This window comes from Schistosoma mansoni, chromosome 3, assembly GCF_000237925.1.
Source record: "Schistosoma mansoni strain Puerto Rico chromosome 3, complete genome".
NCBI classification, from domain to species: domain Eukaryota; kingdom Metazoa; phylum Platyhelminthes; class Trematoda; order Strigeidida; family Schistosomatidae; genus Schistosoma; species Schistosoma mansoni.
The window spans coordinates 20,275,796-20,289,833 of record NC_031497.1 but is presented as its reverse complement, the minus strand read 5'-3'; the positions used below and the strand labels follow the sequence as shown (position 1 = coordinate 20,289,833).

Below are 14,038 nucleotides of genomic sequence, written 5' to 3'. Positions count from 1 at the left end.
CATTTAGCTGAAGGCGACCGGTCATGCATCCGTACCAGATCACGTTTCAAAACGGCGTGCGAAGCATCTCCTACGATCATCAGCCAGATTAGATCAGTCACTTCTCGATATATTGATAACCCACCAAATATATCTTCCAACCTCCTCGCTTCTGACTTTTGATTTTACTGGGTGGGAGTGATTCGATTATAGAAGATGGTACTGATAAAGTGTTGTCAAACTACAATACCGGTGGTATCTTCAATTCCTAATGTAAATTATTTTATCCTATAAAAATTACTGTCTTTTTTTTCTAAACATCATAAAACAGATTGGATATGATTCAGAAGGAACTTTTATACAGCTATGGAATAAAGTAATCATTAATGTTGAAATTATTTTGGAGAACATCACTGTACTACACCTTGAGTTTTGGTGGCACACTTTATTTCCTAAGCTTGTATTAGATATATTAATAAAATTTGACCCATCATTTTAAGAAGTCAAATTAAAATCATTTTCAGTTGTTTTTTTAAACTGAATTAATTAACTACTATTTATGAGTATTTCAGTAAGTGTTACCTGTAAAAATCATATAATTTTGACTATATCATTATAGGGGGGATCGTGGATGCACACTGCTGAGAAGTCCCACAATAGGACGAAACAGCCGTCCAGTGCTTCCAGGTTTTTCATGGTGGTCTAGCTTCAATTGACTCATGAATTCAACTATGAAAATACTGAAATCTCCACAAAACCCCTTCTGATCTATGATTCATTATTATTTATATTCACAGACATACTTCAACTAAATAACATCTTTTTTTAAGGATAATGATACTTGTAAAAGTTGGATAATCCGAAGTGTCCATTACAAACTGATAACATAATTGAAAAATCATTGATGCTCAAAAATAGCTAACCTATACATTTACTTGTTATTGAATTCTCTATTTGAAATTGGCATACACAAACAAATTGTTTGTTTGTTTTTTGGTGAGGCGAAAACCCTGTAACTCGATACAATAATTAATTAAATGTTGGTTTACCTTAGTAGTTATTCATTCACACATTTTAACTTTGTCATATTTCTTATGCTCTATATTTCAATATGACATAGTCTATTAAATTTTAATATTTCATTTTTATGTTGAGACAGGAACAAACCTAATTGAATTTGAGAATTAGACAGAAATATAAAAAAAAGAAAGAAGACTGATCAGTGAATTTTTTTCTCTACATGTATCTATGACGACGATCAAGTACAGTGGAGTTAAAATGTTGAAATCTTAGCTAATACGTTGGAAAGTGACCATGAATTAGATTTAATAGATTTTCGAATTATATTTGTGTATGAAGTTTGTGGATTTTAGAGATTCTAATACAGAAGATAGGGCTCAATGATAAAGCTCAGCATTTAGACTGACGAATAAGCGATAGAATGGTGACTAAATGTATATTTTACCAAATTTTAAGAAAAACGTCTTATTTACTTCTACTGGTTCCAAAGTTTCCAAGTATTTCAGTTTAGCTTTGTGTGATTGTTTTTCAGTGAAATTAAGAACAAAATTCACAAAAGTGTGCATCGACCTTGTGACTTCCGAAGGAACTTTGCTTTCATCATGAGGCGTTATAACTCTTGTAAATGAAGACCTTCTGACTCCCAGGACAGAGTTTAAATGGTTTGAATTATTGTTTCTGGTTAGCGTTCTTTTAGCCAGTTAGTTTTCTACGGGATGGTGTCACTAACCGCATGCCTAACCCTCCTCGTTTATCTGGGCTTGGGACCGGCAGTAACCCCAGAAGTGCTCCATGCGGATTTAATCGGTCATAGAAATATTTAGGGAATTCATCACCTTCAACACAGCTTTAAAAAAACTCACCGACGCAAGTTTAACAATACAACGTAAGAACCTACGGAGCATTTTCGTCGTCATAGGGACCTTGAAAAGATATTCTTAACATTTTTATTCAATTTTTACACTCAAAACAATGAGTGTAGGGACGTTCAAGAACATTTCTTCACATTGATAAAAAATAAGCATTCTAACCGTTGGCAAAGATTGCGATCAATTATGTCCATTGATCGCAGTGTTTTCATTAAAACAACAGTGTCTTAATGCTTAAATTTTCATCTTATTTTTTTAGTTATTCAGTTAAGCATTTATCTCAGTGAGGTATGCATGGTGATATATTAAACAACTATGTGAAACTCACTATTGTTTGCTTGAATCGTCCCATTGATGTTTAGGATTGCAATTGATCAGTCTCTTATTGGCCATATGTGCATACTGTGTGTATTGCCTCGATGTAGCCTTAGTTCACAAGCATTATAAGCAAAGATGGGTAGTAGCTAGCAGTGGAATTCAGGACGCGCGTTTCGTCCTATTTGGGACTCGTCAGCTGGATGTGCCTGCATCTCAGAGTTGGTGTTCACTCTGAGACTCGAACCAAGTACCGTTTGCTTTAGACGCCATCACGTTATCCACCTAGCCACTGAGTCCTGATAGCCACTTGCATGTACAATGGGGTGAAACATTTATAAGTTGATAAAAAATAACTAAACTAAATCAGAAACTGAGTTCATGTAAATTCAGCATTTGGTGATAATATTATTTTCAACTCTCATCAGTTTAGTCTGAAGCCATGTTACAATCCAAGCAAACAAGTGGAATAGTAATGGTCGCATTGTTAGTCATCGTAAAACCAGTTGTCTCTGTTATTCCAGACCTGAACTTAATTGTAAACTAGGTCCTGCTCAATTCTGTCAACATAGCAAATTAATATAGACAACCATATCGGGAAGTGCTTGCTTAGTTAAATGTATGTGGATATACAAAAAAGTTTTACTTGAAAGTGACATATGTCAGAAATAATTATAGAATAAGAATTAGTATTCAGTAGCTTGTTAAAATCTGCTTATTTATAACTGAATAATAATAATACATCTTAAAAAAACCGTAAACTGACCATCAATAAATTGTAAATGATGTTATGTTCATTATTAATAGCCATATAGACCAGAGACTATATTCCTAAAGTATAGAAAATGTTAAAAATGAATCAAAGTTCCATAAATCTTTTAACTGGCCTAATGAAATTATTAAAACAAATATCATTCATTTTATCCATATTCTAAACTTATTTAAAACTACGTATCTCAATGAACTCCACCTGTAGCCCCTCCGGGGGCTACTACCGGTCCCAAGCCCGGATAAAGGAGGAGGGTTGGTCATGGGGCTAGCGACCCCATCCAGTAGAAAACTAATTCTCTAAAAATGCGCTAAACATATCTCTATGACTGATTTACAAAATCACAATAATTTTCAATTATTTAAAACTCTATATTTACATAAACTGACCATTCCACTGTAAAAAAAAAGAAAAAAAAGACTTGGGGTACACATTCCATTTTGATCCTAAATTATGTTTTCTGAAATGCAAAGAAAAATAATTACTTATTCGATTAAATCAAACCGAAAACCCATTATTGATTTATATTGATAGTCTTTTATAGATATAGCTTTGACATTTTACGTTTTATTTATTCATCAAAATGAAATACATTGAACATGTTCACAATTGCAATGTCATACGTAACATGTAGATAGCTGGGGAAAATATCGATTAGAAAAATACATTTTTGTCCCTGAAATCTTTTTTTTATGTAAAGGATTAAAATATAATTGGTACTATCATAGGGCATGCCTAATACTACTTATTATTAACAATTCAGTAGTACTACGTTAAATTGTAAATCATTCTGAATGTCTATCTTTTTAAACACATTTAATCTCACTGAAATTCTCTTACGTTGAAACATTAGAGTTTAAGAATTAATTAAATAACAAACAAATTTTCTAGCTAACTAAAACGTGTTATTTGATTGAAATGATGAATCGATTGATGTTAGACCACCATTGAAAACCTGGAAGAATTGGATAGTCGTTTCGTCCTAGTATGGAGATTCAAACAACCCATAAAATTGGGCGTTAAGACTGACGTTTAAAAGATATGAAATTCCTCTTTTCTAACATTGCGCAATACAAATGTTTAACTTCAAAAGATTGAGGGTTTAGCGAACTTCAAGATTATTCATCGTCATAGTTTGTCTAGGATTTAGTTTGAAAGGAAGCAGTTTATCAAAATCAATACGTTATAACAACTAACGCATATGCCCATGAGGTGGGAGCGATAAGATTTGATAACCTTAATAAACTTAATGATTATTTGCAAAATCAATTTATCATTTTCATTTCTAAAAGAATCATTTAATTTCAATCAACAGATAAATTATATGCAAACTCAAACTATCTAACAGCATAATATCGGAAATTTTCATATGAAACAAATGTCCTAACAACGATGCTTCTAAATTTAGTTATAAATATAAACGATTGAGAAATAAAATGATTATTATTAATGACTATCTGGACTGTTTGGCTACTTGGATAATGGGTTGGAGTTTGAAATCAAAGGTACTGGGTTTGAATCTCAACGGGAATATCAACACTAGTATTTAAGTACATCTAGCTTACTTGCTCATTTACTTACGCCTGTTACCCCTCATGGAGGAGCATACGCCACTCACCAGCATTCTACATCCAACTCAGTTCTGGGCAATCCCTTCCAGTTGCTATTTATTCTTTTCATGTCTACTTCCAACTCTCGTACTTGGTGGAGATGCTGACGAAATGTTGAGTTTTCTGTTCTCCTTGAACAATAGACAGACAACTAATTTAATGAAGACTTAAACAATAAAGCGATTTCCAAAAGAGAAATCAGGACAAATATATTGATCATCAACGTTGATGATCCCTATCGAATGATTGGAGGCCTACTCAAGTTAGACGGGAACGGTGTGACGAACCAACTAACATCGAAGTCACACCTCGAGGTGCATTACCCCTTCGACGTATCAAAGTACTATGGCTGCTTTGAAGACTGTATAACACAAACGATGTTATTATGAAAATATATTAGGAAGAATGAGTACAGAGAAAATAGCGAGACCAGCACAGCATGAGCCAGTTCATGGTATACAATTAACTGATGTGCGTTAATTGTCCTTGACCTTGACGGATATCGATGATCTGTTCCATAAACAGTGACCCAACTGCCGGATGATTTGGCTAGGGCTCAATGACACTTCACTGGCCCTACAAATATATGCACAACACGTATTCATCTGTTGGCAGAAGTTAGATTTCTACGGTTTAGCTAGACACTCCCCTGACAACAACTTTACTAATGTTCTACCCTTTCGATCCTGAGTTCCGAAATGTCCAATTTTCCAGTCAGTGGGATCGTTTTTCTACTATGAGTCATTTTCCCTCTAGCCAATCTGTTTTTCTACCATTTTCACTACTTCTTCGGTAATCACTTTGGTAATCTTATCTTAATGTACTGATATGGTGTGGCAACTTGGGTCAGTGTAAATTAGTGCTAGGTTCTTCGGTTTCTAAGGCTCGTTGAATGATGAGTAAAATAATTGATGAATATCAAACATAATGGTAAATCATAAAATTGCAAATGATTATTCCTCCAAGAAGTTTGACTGACATGAAACATTTCACAGAATAACCGTGAAATGTATTATTAAATATATATAGCGAATAATCCTAATGTACAGTAATCCGGTTGTGTATTATCAACAGTGTGATTTGTTACCCTGATTTGAATCAATAATTAAGTATACTGAATCCATATAATATAAATATATAGATGTTTTCGTCATCGCCGTTTCATGACTCTCTATGAAAGTGTAATGGACATTCGTTACAACATCTATTCTTTATTAATTAGCTAAAGGTAGACTATACAAAACCTTGGACCTGGGTTAATGACAGCTGACATTCGTTAACAAAAAGTGTCTAAAATACTGGGTGAAGTAATGGCCCTTATATCATACACTGATGAAGCCGGAGATGTGATCAATGAATTATTCAGATGAAAGAGCATGAAAACGTACTTGATATTGTTTAGTAGAATCTTCTCATTGATGTTTAGAACTGCAGTTGATCAGTCTCTTATTGACACAAGCATTATAAGCGGAGATGGATAGTGTCTAGTAGTGGAACCCAGAACACGCGTTTCGTCCTGTTTGGGACTCGTCAACTGGACATACCTCAATCTCAGAGTTGGTGTTTAATGTGGGACTCGAACCAAGTACCGTTCGTCTAAAACGTCATCGCGTTATCCATTTAGGTACTGAACATAGCTGAAACTAATAAACCTCAGTCAATATAGCTATCTCTTTTTATTCGTCCTCAAAACCAAAACGGTACACAAGTCAATCATAAAAGCTGGATACATTCTAGATACTAAGGATAGGCTATGAAACAAATAAGTTTACAAACCATCAAGTATTTAATTACTAGCGGCGCACTAGCTATGCAAACTATTCCCCACTATATAAGTTCAAATACTGTTACCATATACAATGTAAACATACCATTATTATATCTTTTCTGTTTATAAAAATCATATTTTGGTAACATTCACTTTTGGTTTATACTAGATTTTTTTGACTTAGTTATCTAACCATTGTATTTAGTATCATTTTGTGTTGAAACAAATATCTCGAGATTACCCCTACCAATCTATTTATTTCAGCTAAATGGCATTAAAATCATAAATACTAATATTTATCACTAGGCACAAAACGATAATGACACTATAAGTTTGAATGTATTTGGTGTATATTACATCAAACATTCATTATATTTTACAGTTTCCTACACTAACTAGTTCAAGTAACAGGAATCTGAAGAGAAAGCAATATATATTTCCAAGTATCTTAATAGATATAAACATATGCTAGATGAATTTCTGTCCAAACATCTTATGTACCTAAAGGAAATGTTTACCTGTAATTTTTTTAATTAACAGCAAGTATGAAAATGTAATTTTTAGACTGTCTCTTGATCCATTCACATCCCCTGAAACATACTGTAGTGAGCGAGAACAACAATGGGGACAATCGAATTTATTCAAACTTGAAATTACAAAGCGTTTTATTAAGCTCTGAGAACTCTACAGTAATTATGAATAAATTGAGCATTGGGTAGATTGTTATAAATAAATTAATATATTTGTAATATCCCAATGAATAGAAAAATTAGATTTTCTGACGTTTCGTAACTTCACTTCTTCAGAGAAATGGCTTACACTGAGTTCTAGTGAGAAGCAGTACCCAGTGGAGTTCAACCAGGTCTGTTGTGAGATAGTAACTCACTGATGACATTGGTGGATGTGTTGTTCAATTTCGTGGATTGGTTGAAGTTAAACATTAACACCGTTGGATGCCGGCTCAGTTGTCTAGTAGTTAAGTGCTCTGGAGCGAGACTAGTAGGTCCTGGGTTCGAATCTCGCGAGGCAGGACCGTGGATACGCACTGCTGAAAAGTCCCACAATAGGACAAAACGGCCGTCCAGTGCTTCCATGTTTTCCATGATGGTCTAGCTTTAATTGACTCATGATCTTAACTATATAATATTACAAATATATTAATTTATTCATACAATGATCACTTAATTTACTAAATGTCAATCAATTATCTTAAACTTGACTGTTCCTTTTGGCAAATATCATTCATTTCCATACCAATTACTTTCTGTTCTCGTTCTTTCCTTCACTATCTTCTCAACATTCTGTTGCTAGACATTCTATTTCTGACTAGTGTTATATACTACTTATCTCGATATAAGTAGCATACATCACAACTCTACAATGCAAAAAACGAAAGTATCCATCTCATTAAAAAAAAGAATATGTATAGTTTAAAAACTACAACTTATTCACACCTCATAATGAAATCAGGCAGTTTCAAAATTTTTATGCATCAATTATTTTGTTTTGTTTTTAATTTTCAATTTGTAATGCTTCACTTAATACTTTCCTCTTTCTCTTTTTATTTCAAAAAATAGATTTACATAATTGTTTAAATTTCCTTATTCAATAGTTTAGTGATAGTAAATTTCATTTTATGAAAAAGAAAAAAACTTTCTTTTTTCATTTTTTCTCTTTTTTCTTCTTTGTTTTTTTCTTTTTTCTTTTTTCTCTTTTTTCTTTTAAAGTGTTTCACTTAATTCATTGATGTGGAATGATATTCATTCTATGAAATTCTATATTCTATTAGACCACCTATTGAATTCATTGATGAAAAAAAATATTAAATCATCAAAGTTTATAAATACCAATTTCAAATATTCAAATTTCCCTGTCATTTTTTGGTATTAAACAAAAAAAAATGGTGGGAATTTTAAAAAATAGTTTGCATACATAATAAATTTATGATTAGCAAACATAATTCATTGTTCAATAGTAGTGATAAGAACCTTTTAACTATGAATAAATTATAATAAAAATAGAATGTTAGTTCATTTAAGTGTCTATTTATTTTTAATTAGTACATCATTTCATATCATACAATTAAAATAAGTCATATACTGATAATTTTGTTTAACTGAGATAATATTTTGTAAAACTATGATTAGGAATAAGGCTTTACAGTTGAATTCATGAGTCTATTGAAGCTAGATCACCATGGAAAACCTAGAGTCATTGTCCCAGTATGGGACTACTCAGCAGTGCGCATCCACAATCCCGCTTGCGGGATTCGAACCCAGGACCCATCGGTCTCATGTGCAAATGCTTTATCTTCAGACCACTGAGCCGGCATCCAATGGTGTTAATGTCTAACTTCAACCGATACACGAAATTGTACCATTGTCCACTAATGTCTTCAGTGAGTTGCGATCTCACAACAGATCTGGTTGAACTCCACTAGTCACAAAACCCTTTCAAATTAAGAACAAAGACGTGTATCTCATTGTAATTAAGTTAATACATTAAGATCAGGTTGTTTCAAATATGAAGCTAATATAATTATTTGAAACTTTAAAACAAACAAAGATCAAATAATCTAAATATTTTATAATGAAATTAAAAAATAAAGTAGGAGGAACAAGAAGCTGTTTCAACAAGCATAACTAATTACAAAATAAACCTGCTTAATTGTTTTACATGATATGAGTACGTGTAAAATAAAATGAATTGTCCATGGAATAAATTGTTAAATCATTTGATGAAGAATGTTAACAATAAAAATATATATTATTATCAGTAGGAGTTTAAGCTGTCCTATCGTGAATATTCACAATTGAACTCTGGCTAGTGTTTGTTTCCATGTGCTCATCTTTTATAGACTGATTCAATATATCTATTTTGTCACTATTCATTGAATATAGTGTTACATCTGGCCGATTGTGAACGCTATATTCGCTTCCCTAAGCTAGTTCCGTACACCCGAGCTAGAACTATACACCGACTTGAAGACCAGAGAAAAGGCACAAAGTGTGAGGGAAGCACTTTACTGCAGGGTTCATTCATGTACAGAAAATACAGGGATTTTATAGTAATTTAAGAGACCTTGAGTTTTACCGAAAGTTCTGGAATACTGCCAAACATAGTAGCAGTGTGTTAGTCAGCCAATCAGGATCTCGTTATTTTAGTAACATAACTTCACACAACTTCTAATTAATCACTGATTGGTTGGGGCTCTTTATGAGCCTCTGGAGGCTCTGTTAGAGTTCTTCGGAAGCCGACTCAACATATAGATAGATTTTGGTTAGCAGTGAAGTCTTGAATATGAGTTTTGTACTATTTAGGACTCATTAACTGAGTGTATGTAAATCCAACTGTTGATACTCCCGTTGAGATTCAAACCCAGTACCTTTGATTTCAAACTCCAACCCATTATCCAAGTAGCCAAACAGTCCAGATAGTCATTAATAATAATCGTTTTATTTCTCAATCGTTTATATTTATAACTAAATTTAGAAGCATCGTTGTTAGGACATTTGTTTCATATGAAAATTTCCGATATTATGCTGTTAGATAGTTTGAGTTTGCATATAATTTATCTGTTGATTGAAATTAAATGATTCTTTTAGAAATGAAAATGATAAATTGATTTCACAAATAATTGTTCAATCAATGCAATTCAGGAAGGTAACAAAGGATCTGTTAGTTAGTTTATATTCACATTTTCTTTGTGAGACATAATAATAATACTACTATCAAAAGGATGCCTTAAGTAAAATACATGAAAAGGGGAATAGAATTTACAATATTTTAATCAATAAAACTCAGCTATTAATTGTTTCATTTATTCATACATACAAATATACATACATCGTTTTTCATAAGTTAAAGTAAGTAGCATTATGTCTACACAAGTGAGCCAATATAAAATTTATTAAAATTGAAATTCTCACAAAAATCATACTTAACTTTTTCTTCCAACAGTTTCAATGCACTAAACACTTTCTGTTCATAGTAAAAAACATAAGTTCTAGCCTGTCAAGTACCTAATTGATAATATCTATGTTATTTGAGATGATTTATACATTTGGGAGGCATGCTTGAATATTTGGGCTACCTGGTCCCATCATCTAGACATTTCAACAAATTATCTAATTTTTGTTTGTCATAATGCATCATTATGGCTATTAATCGCATAACCTATTCAGGTGCGTTTCTGAAAAGTGTTACACCCAGGACCGGCTCTATGGTTTGGAGGTTAAACGTTCGCGCTCGAAATCGATAGATCCTGGGTTCAAATACCGAGACTAGGATCGTTGATGCACACTGCTCAGTAGTCCCATACTAGGAAGAAACGGTCGTCCAGTGTTTCAAGGCGTTCAATAATGGTCTAACATTGATCCATCATGATATCAATCTAAACTCAACAATCTCCACAAGCTTATACTGATAATCATGAAATAAAAGAATTGAGTGGGTGCTGGCAATATACAGCGAAAAGAATGCACATTATTCAGATGTCGATTTATTGGACTGCTAACTTCTAACTGGTGATCACTCGATATTTATCGTCAGGAGTGACCAAGAAGTAAGAAACGGAAACTTGTTGAAATACATTGTGCTGAGAATTCTATATTGTACTAAAAATATAATACTGAATAAAGCTAATAATAAATACATCTTTTACTTAGTAAACGTTGGGATTGTTTTTGTCCAAAATGTTTTACTAATCAACGTATAAGAAATCAAATTGATAATTCAGTTTTAATTGATGTCTGGTGGATGGAATAGTATGAAAATTATTTCAGGGATGTAGGCAAATTAATGATCTTTTTGGTTATATCCCATTATTCTCTAATAAAACATCTAATAAACATAATGGTATGTATTACTGTCATAAATATAAGAATGTATTAAATTTATATGGTAAATAAGTGGGTTAAATTTTAATTTCTATTTCAATCATTTTCAGATAATGTCTTGAACATCTACAAATTAGCTATAAGTGAATGATACAATTAATAGAATAATGGGTAAAAAAAATCTTCGTTTATGCCAGGAGTATTCATGATTTCAAAGTTCTAATCCAAGGAACATTTAAACTACCACTCTGATAAATTCACTTGGTATTGTTTGTTTGATTCTTCCCATTGATGTTTGGAACTACAATTGATCAATCTCTTATTGGCATTTGTGCATACTGTGCGTATCGACTTAATATAGCCTTAATTTTACAAGCATTATAAGTAAAGATGGATAGTGGTTAGCTGTAGAATCCAGGACGCGCGTTTCGTTCTATTCAAGACTCGTCAGCCGGATGTACCTCCATCTCAGAGTTGACGTTCACTCCAGCTGACGAGTCCCAAACAGGACGAAACGCGTGTCCTGGATTCCACTGCTAGCCACTATTCATCTTTGCTTATAATACCACTCTGATAATTCTCAACATACTAAAATTACAAATTTTGATTTATATTTGAGTGTATAAATAATCAATAAGTATATTATTACATAAAAATTGAAAACCAAATACTTTCCAAGTAAGAACCCAAAAATAACCTGGACTAACTAATGAAAATGAAATCTATCAAAAGATGTCATATTTTTTCATTAAGCAAATAACAGAATAGAAACAGTAAAAAACAATTGAATTTCATTATTATATATAAAAAATTAAACAGTAATATTAAGTACATTTAACTATGTCAATGTAAAAGTAATTTCACTATATAAGTATCATTGTAGTGAACAAGAACACAACTGGGGACAATCGAATGCATGTAAGCACAGATAACAGACTATCTCACTAAATTCTGATAACGATACAGTAAACAGTTAATTTGCAAAATAACAATCAATTGTCTCAATCTTGATTGGTCCTTCTACAAATATCAGTTCATCTTCTCTAATTTCATTGTTCATGTATTTTCATACCGATTGCGCTTCATTCCTGTTCGTTCCTTATCGATTTTCTGCCAAAATATATTCTATGTCTGACTATCACCATATACTACTTATGTGGATATAAGTAGGCCACACCACATCATTACTATGGTATTATTACTAATATATAGTATCATTATTTGCATAATCATATTTATTTAAATAAATGATAGATGATTATAATTGTTCCTTTTTTTTCTATTTACTATAACTGACAGTTAATTTAAACAATATTCGAAATGACTATTCATTTTCTTACATCATTTCTTGATAGATAACTTTTTCCTGTGTTTCCTATTGGTTCATGCTGCAAAAAAATTAGGACATAATTATATACTTATGTAATGAAACAACTAATATCAAGCAGAGATGGATAGTGGCTAGCAGTGGAATCCAGGACGCGCGTTTCGTCCTATTCGGGACTCGTCAGCTGAATGTACCTGCATCTCAGAGTTGATGTTCACTCTGGGACTCGAACCCAGTACCCTCGCTTCAAACGCCATCGCGTTATCCACTCGGCCACTGAGTCCTGATTACTGTGAATTAAGGCTATATCGAGGCAATACGCACAGTATGCACATATGCCAATTAGAGACTGACCAGTTGCAGTCCTAACAAATCGATGGGGAGATTCAAACAAACAATAGTGAATGAATTTAACTAATATTAAGTCTAATATAGTTCAAAATTCAATATTTTGTACAGAATTACAGAATTCTTAGAACTTACTAGACAATGATACTATATGGCTAAGCAACTTCAAACCAGAATTATAATCAGAAATGGATGGTGGTTAACAGTGGAATCCAGGGCTTGCGTTTTGTCTTATTTGGATGTATCTGTATTCCATCAATGGAAAGACTCGAACGTCCAACACGAAAATCATGTACTAGAATATTATACCTACTGGTAGTCATTCCAATAAATCTATTATATGTGTAATTATGAAATTCTCATAATCACAGTCGTTACCTTGATCATTAAAATACCTTATACTAGTGGAAGTAATAAAAGACTTCTTGTTCCTTTCGAATTTCTTTTTCCAAATTGCTCTAGCCACTTTTTTGATTTCAAATACCTATAGTGAATATTTACCTCATACGTTTGCTTGATTCCCGTTAAAACTAACCCATTCAGGAAATGTTGGTCAACTGGCGTACCAAATATTGTGTAATCTGTTGATCTCATAACTTCATATTCAGATTAATTCATAAATTAACACATTTGAATATTATGATAATCTAACCAACTTCCATTTGTGTAATAATTCGTTAATCATTTATCATAATTTTTCCAATATAGAAAAATTAACCTTTAAATATTTTCTTATAAAAATTAGCGTTTGGTCTGTAATCAGTGTTATACTCATCTATTTCACACTATAAAGCTATCTATACAAATAAGACTTATTATCGTGTTGATGAAAGCTCATTCTTATATCTATATAAGTGTATTTGTCAGCTAATATGGAATCAACGTGTTCTCATCTCTGAAATTTAACTCAAATCTTTTATTTCATGATTATCAGTATAAGCTTGTGGAGATTGTTGAGTTTAGATTGATATCATGATGGATCAATGTTAGACCATTATTGAACGCCTTGAAACACTGGACGACCGTTTCTTCCTAGTATGGGACTACTGAGCAGTGTTCATCAACGATCCTAGTCTCGGTATTTGAACCCAGGATCTATCGATTTCGAGCTCGAATGCTTAACTTCTAAACCATAGGACCGGTCCTGGGTTCGAATCCCACCTGCGGGATTGTTGATGCGTGCTGCTGAGTAGTC

The 14,038-nt window shown here is 32.6% G+C and overlaps 1 non-coding gene across 1 annotated transcript; it reads right to left on the bottom strand.

The window, feature by feature from the left end:
* Nucleotides 1–12,708: 12,708 nt before the first annotated feature.
* Smp_tRNA_01800_Gln_TTG.1.1 lies at nt 12,709–12,774 on the bottom strand. Its single transcript has one exon. It is a non-coding gene (tRNA).
* Nucleotides 12,775–14,038: the final 1,264 nt, after the last annotated feature.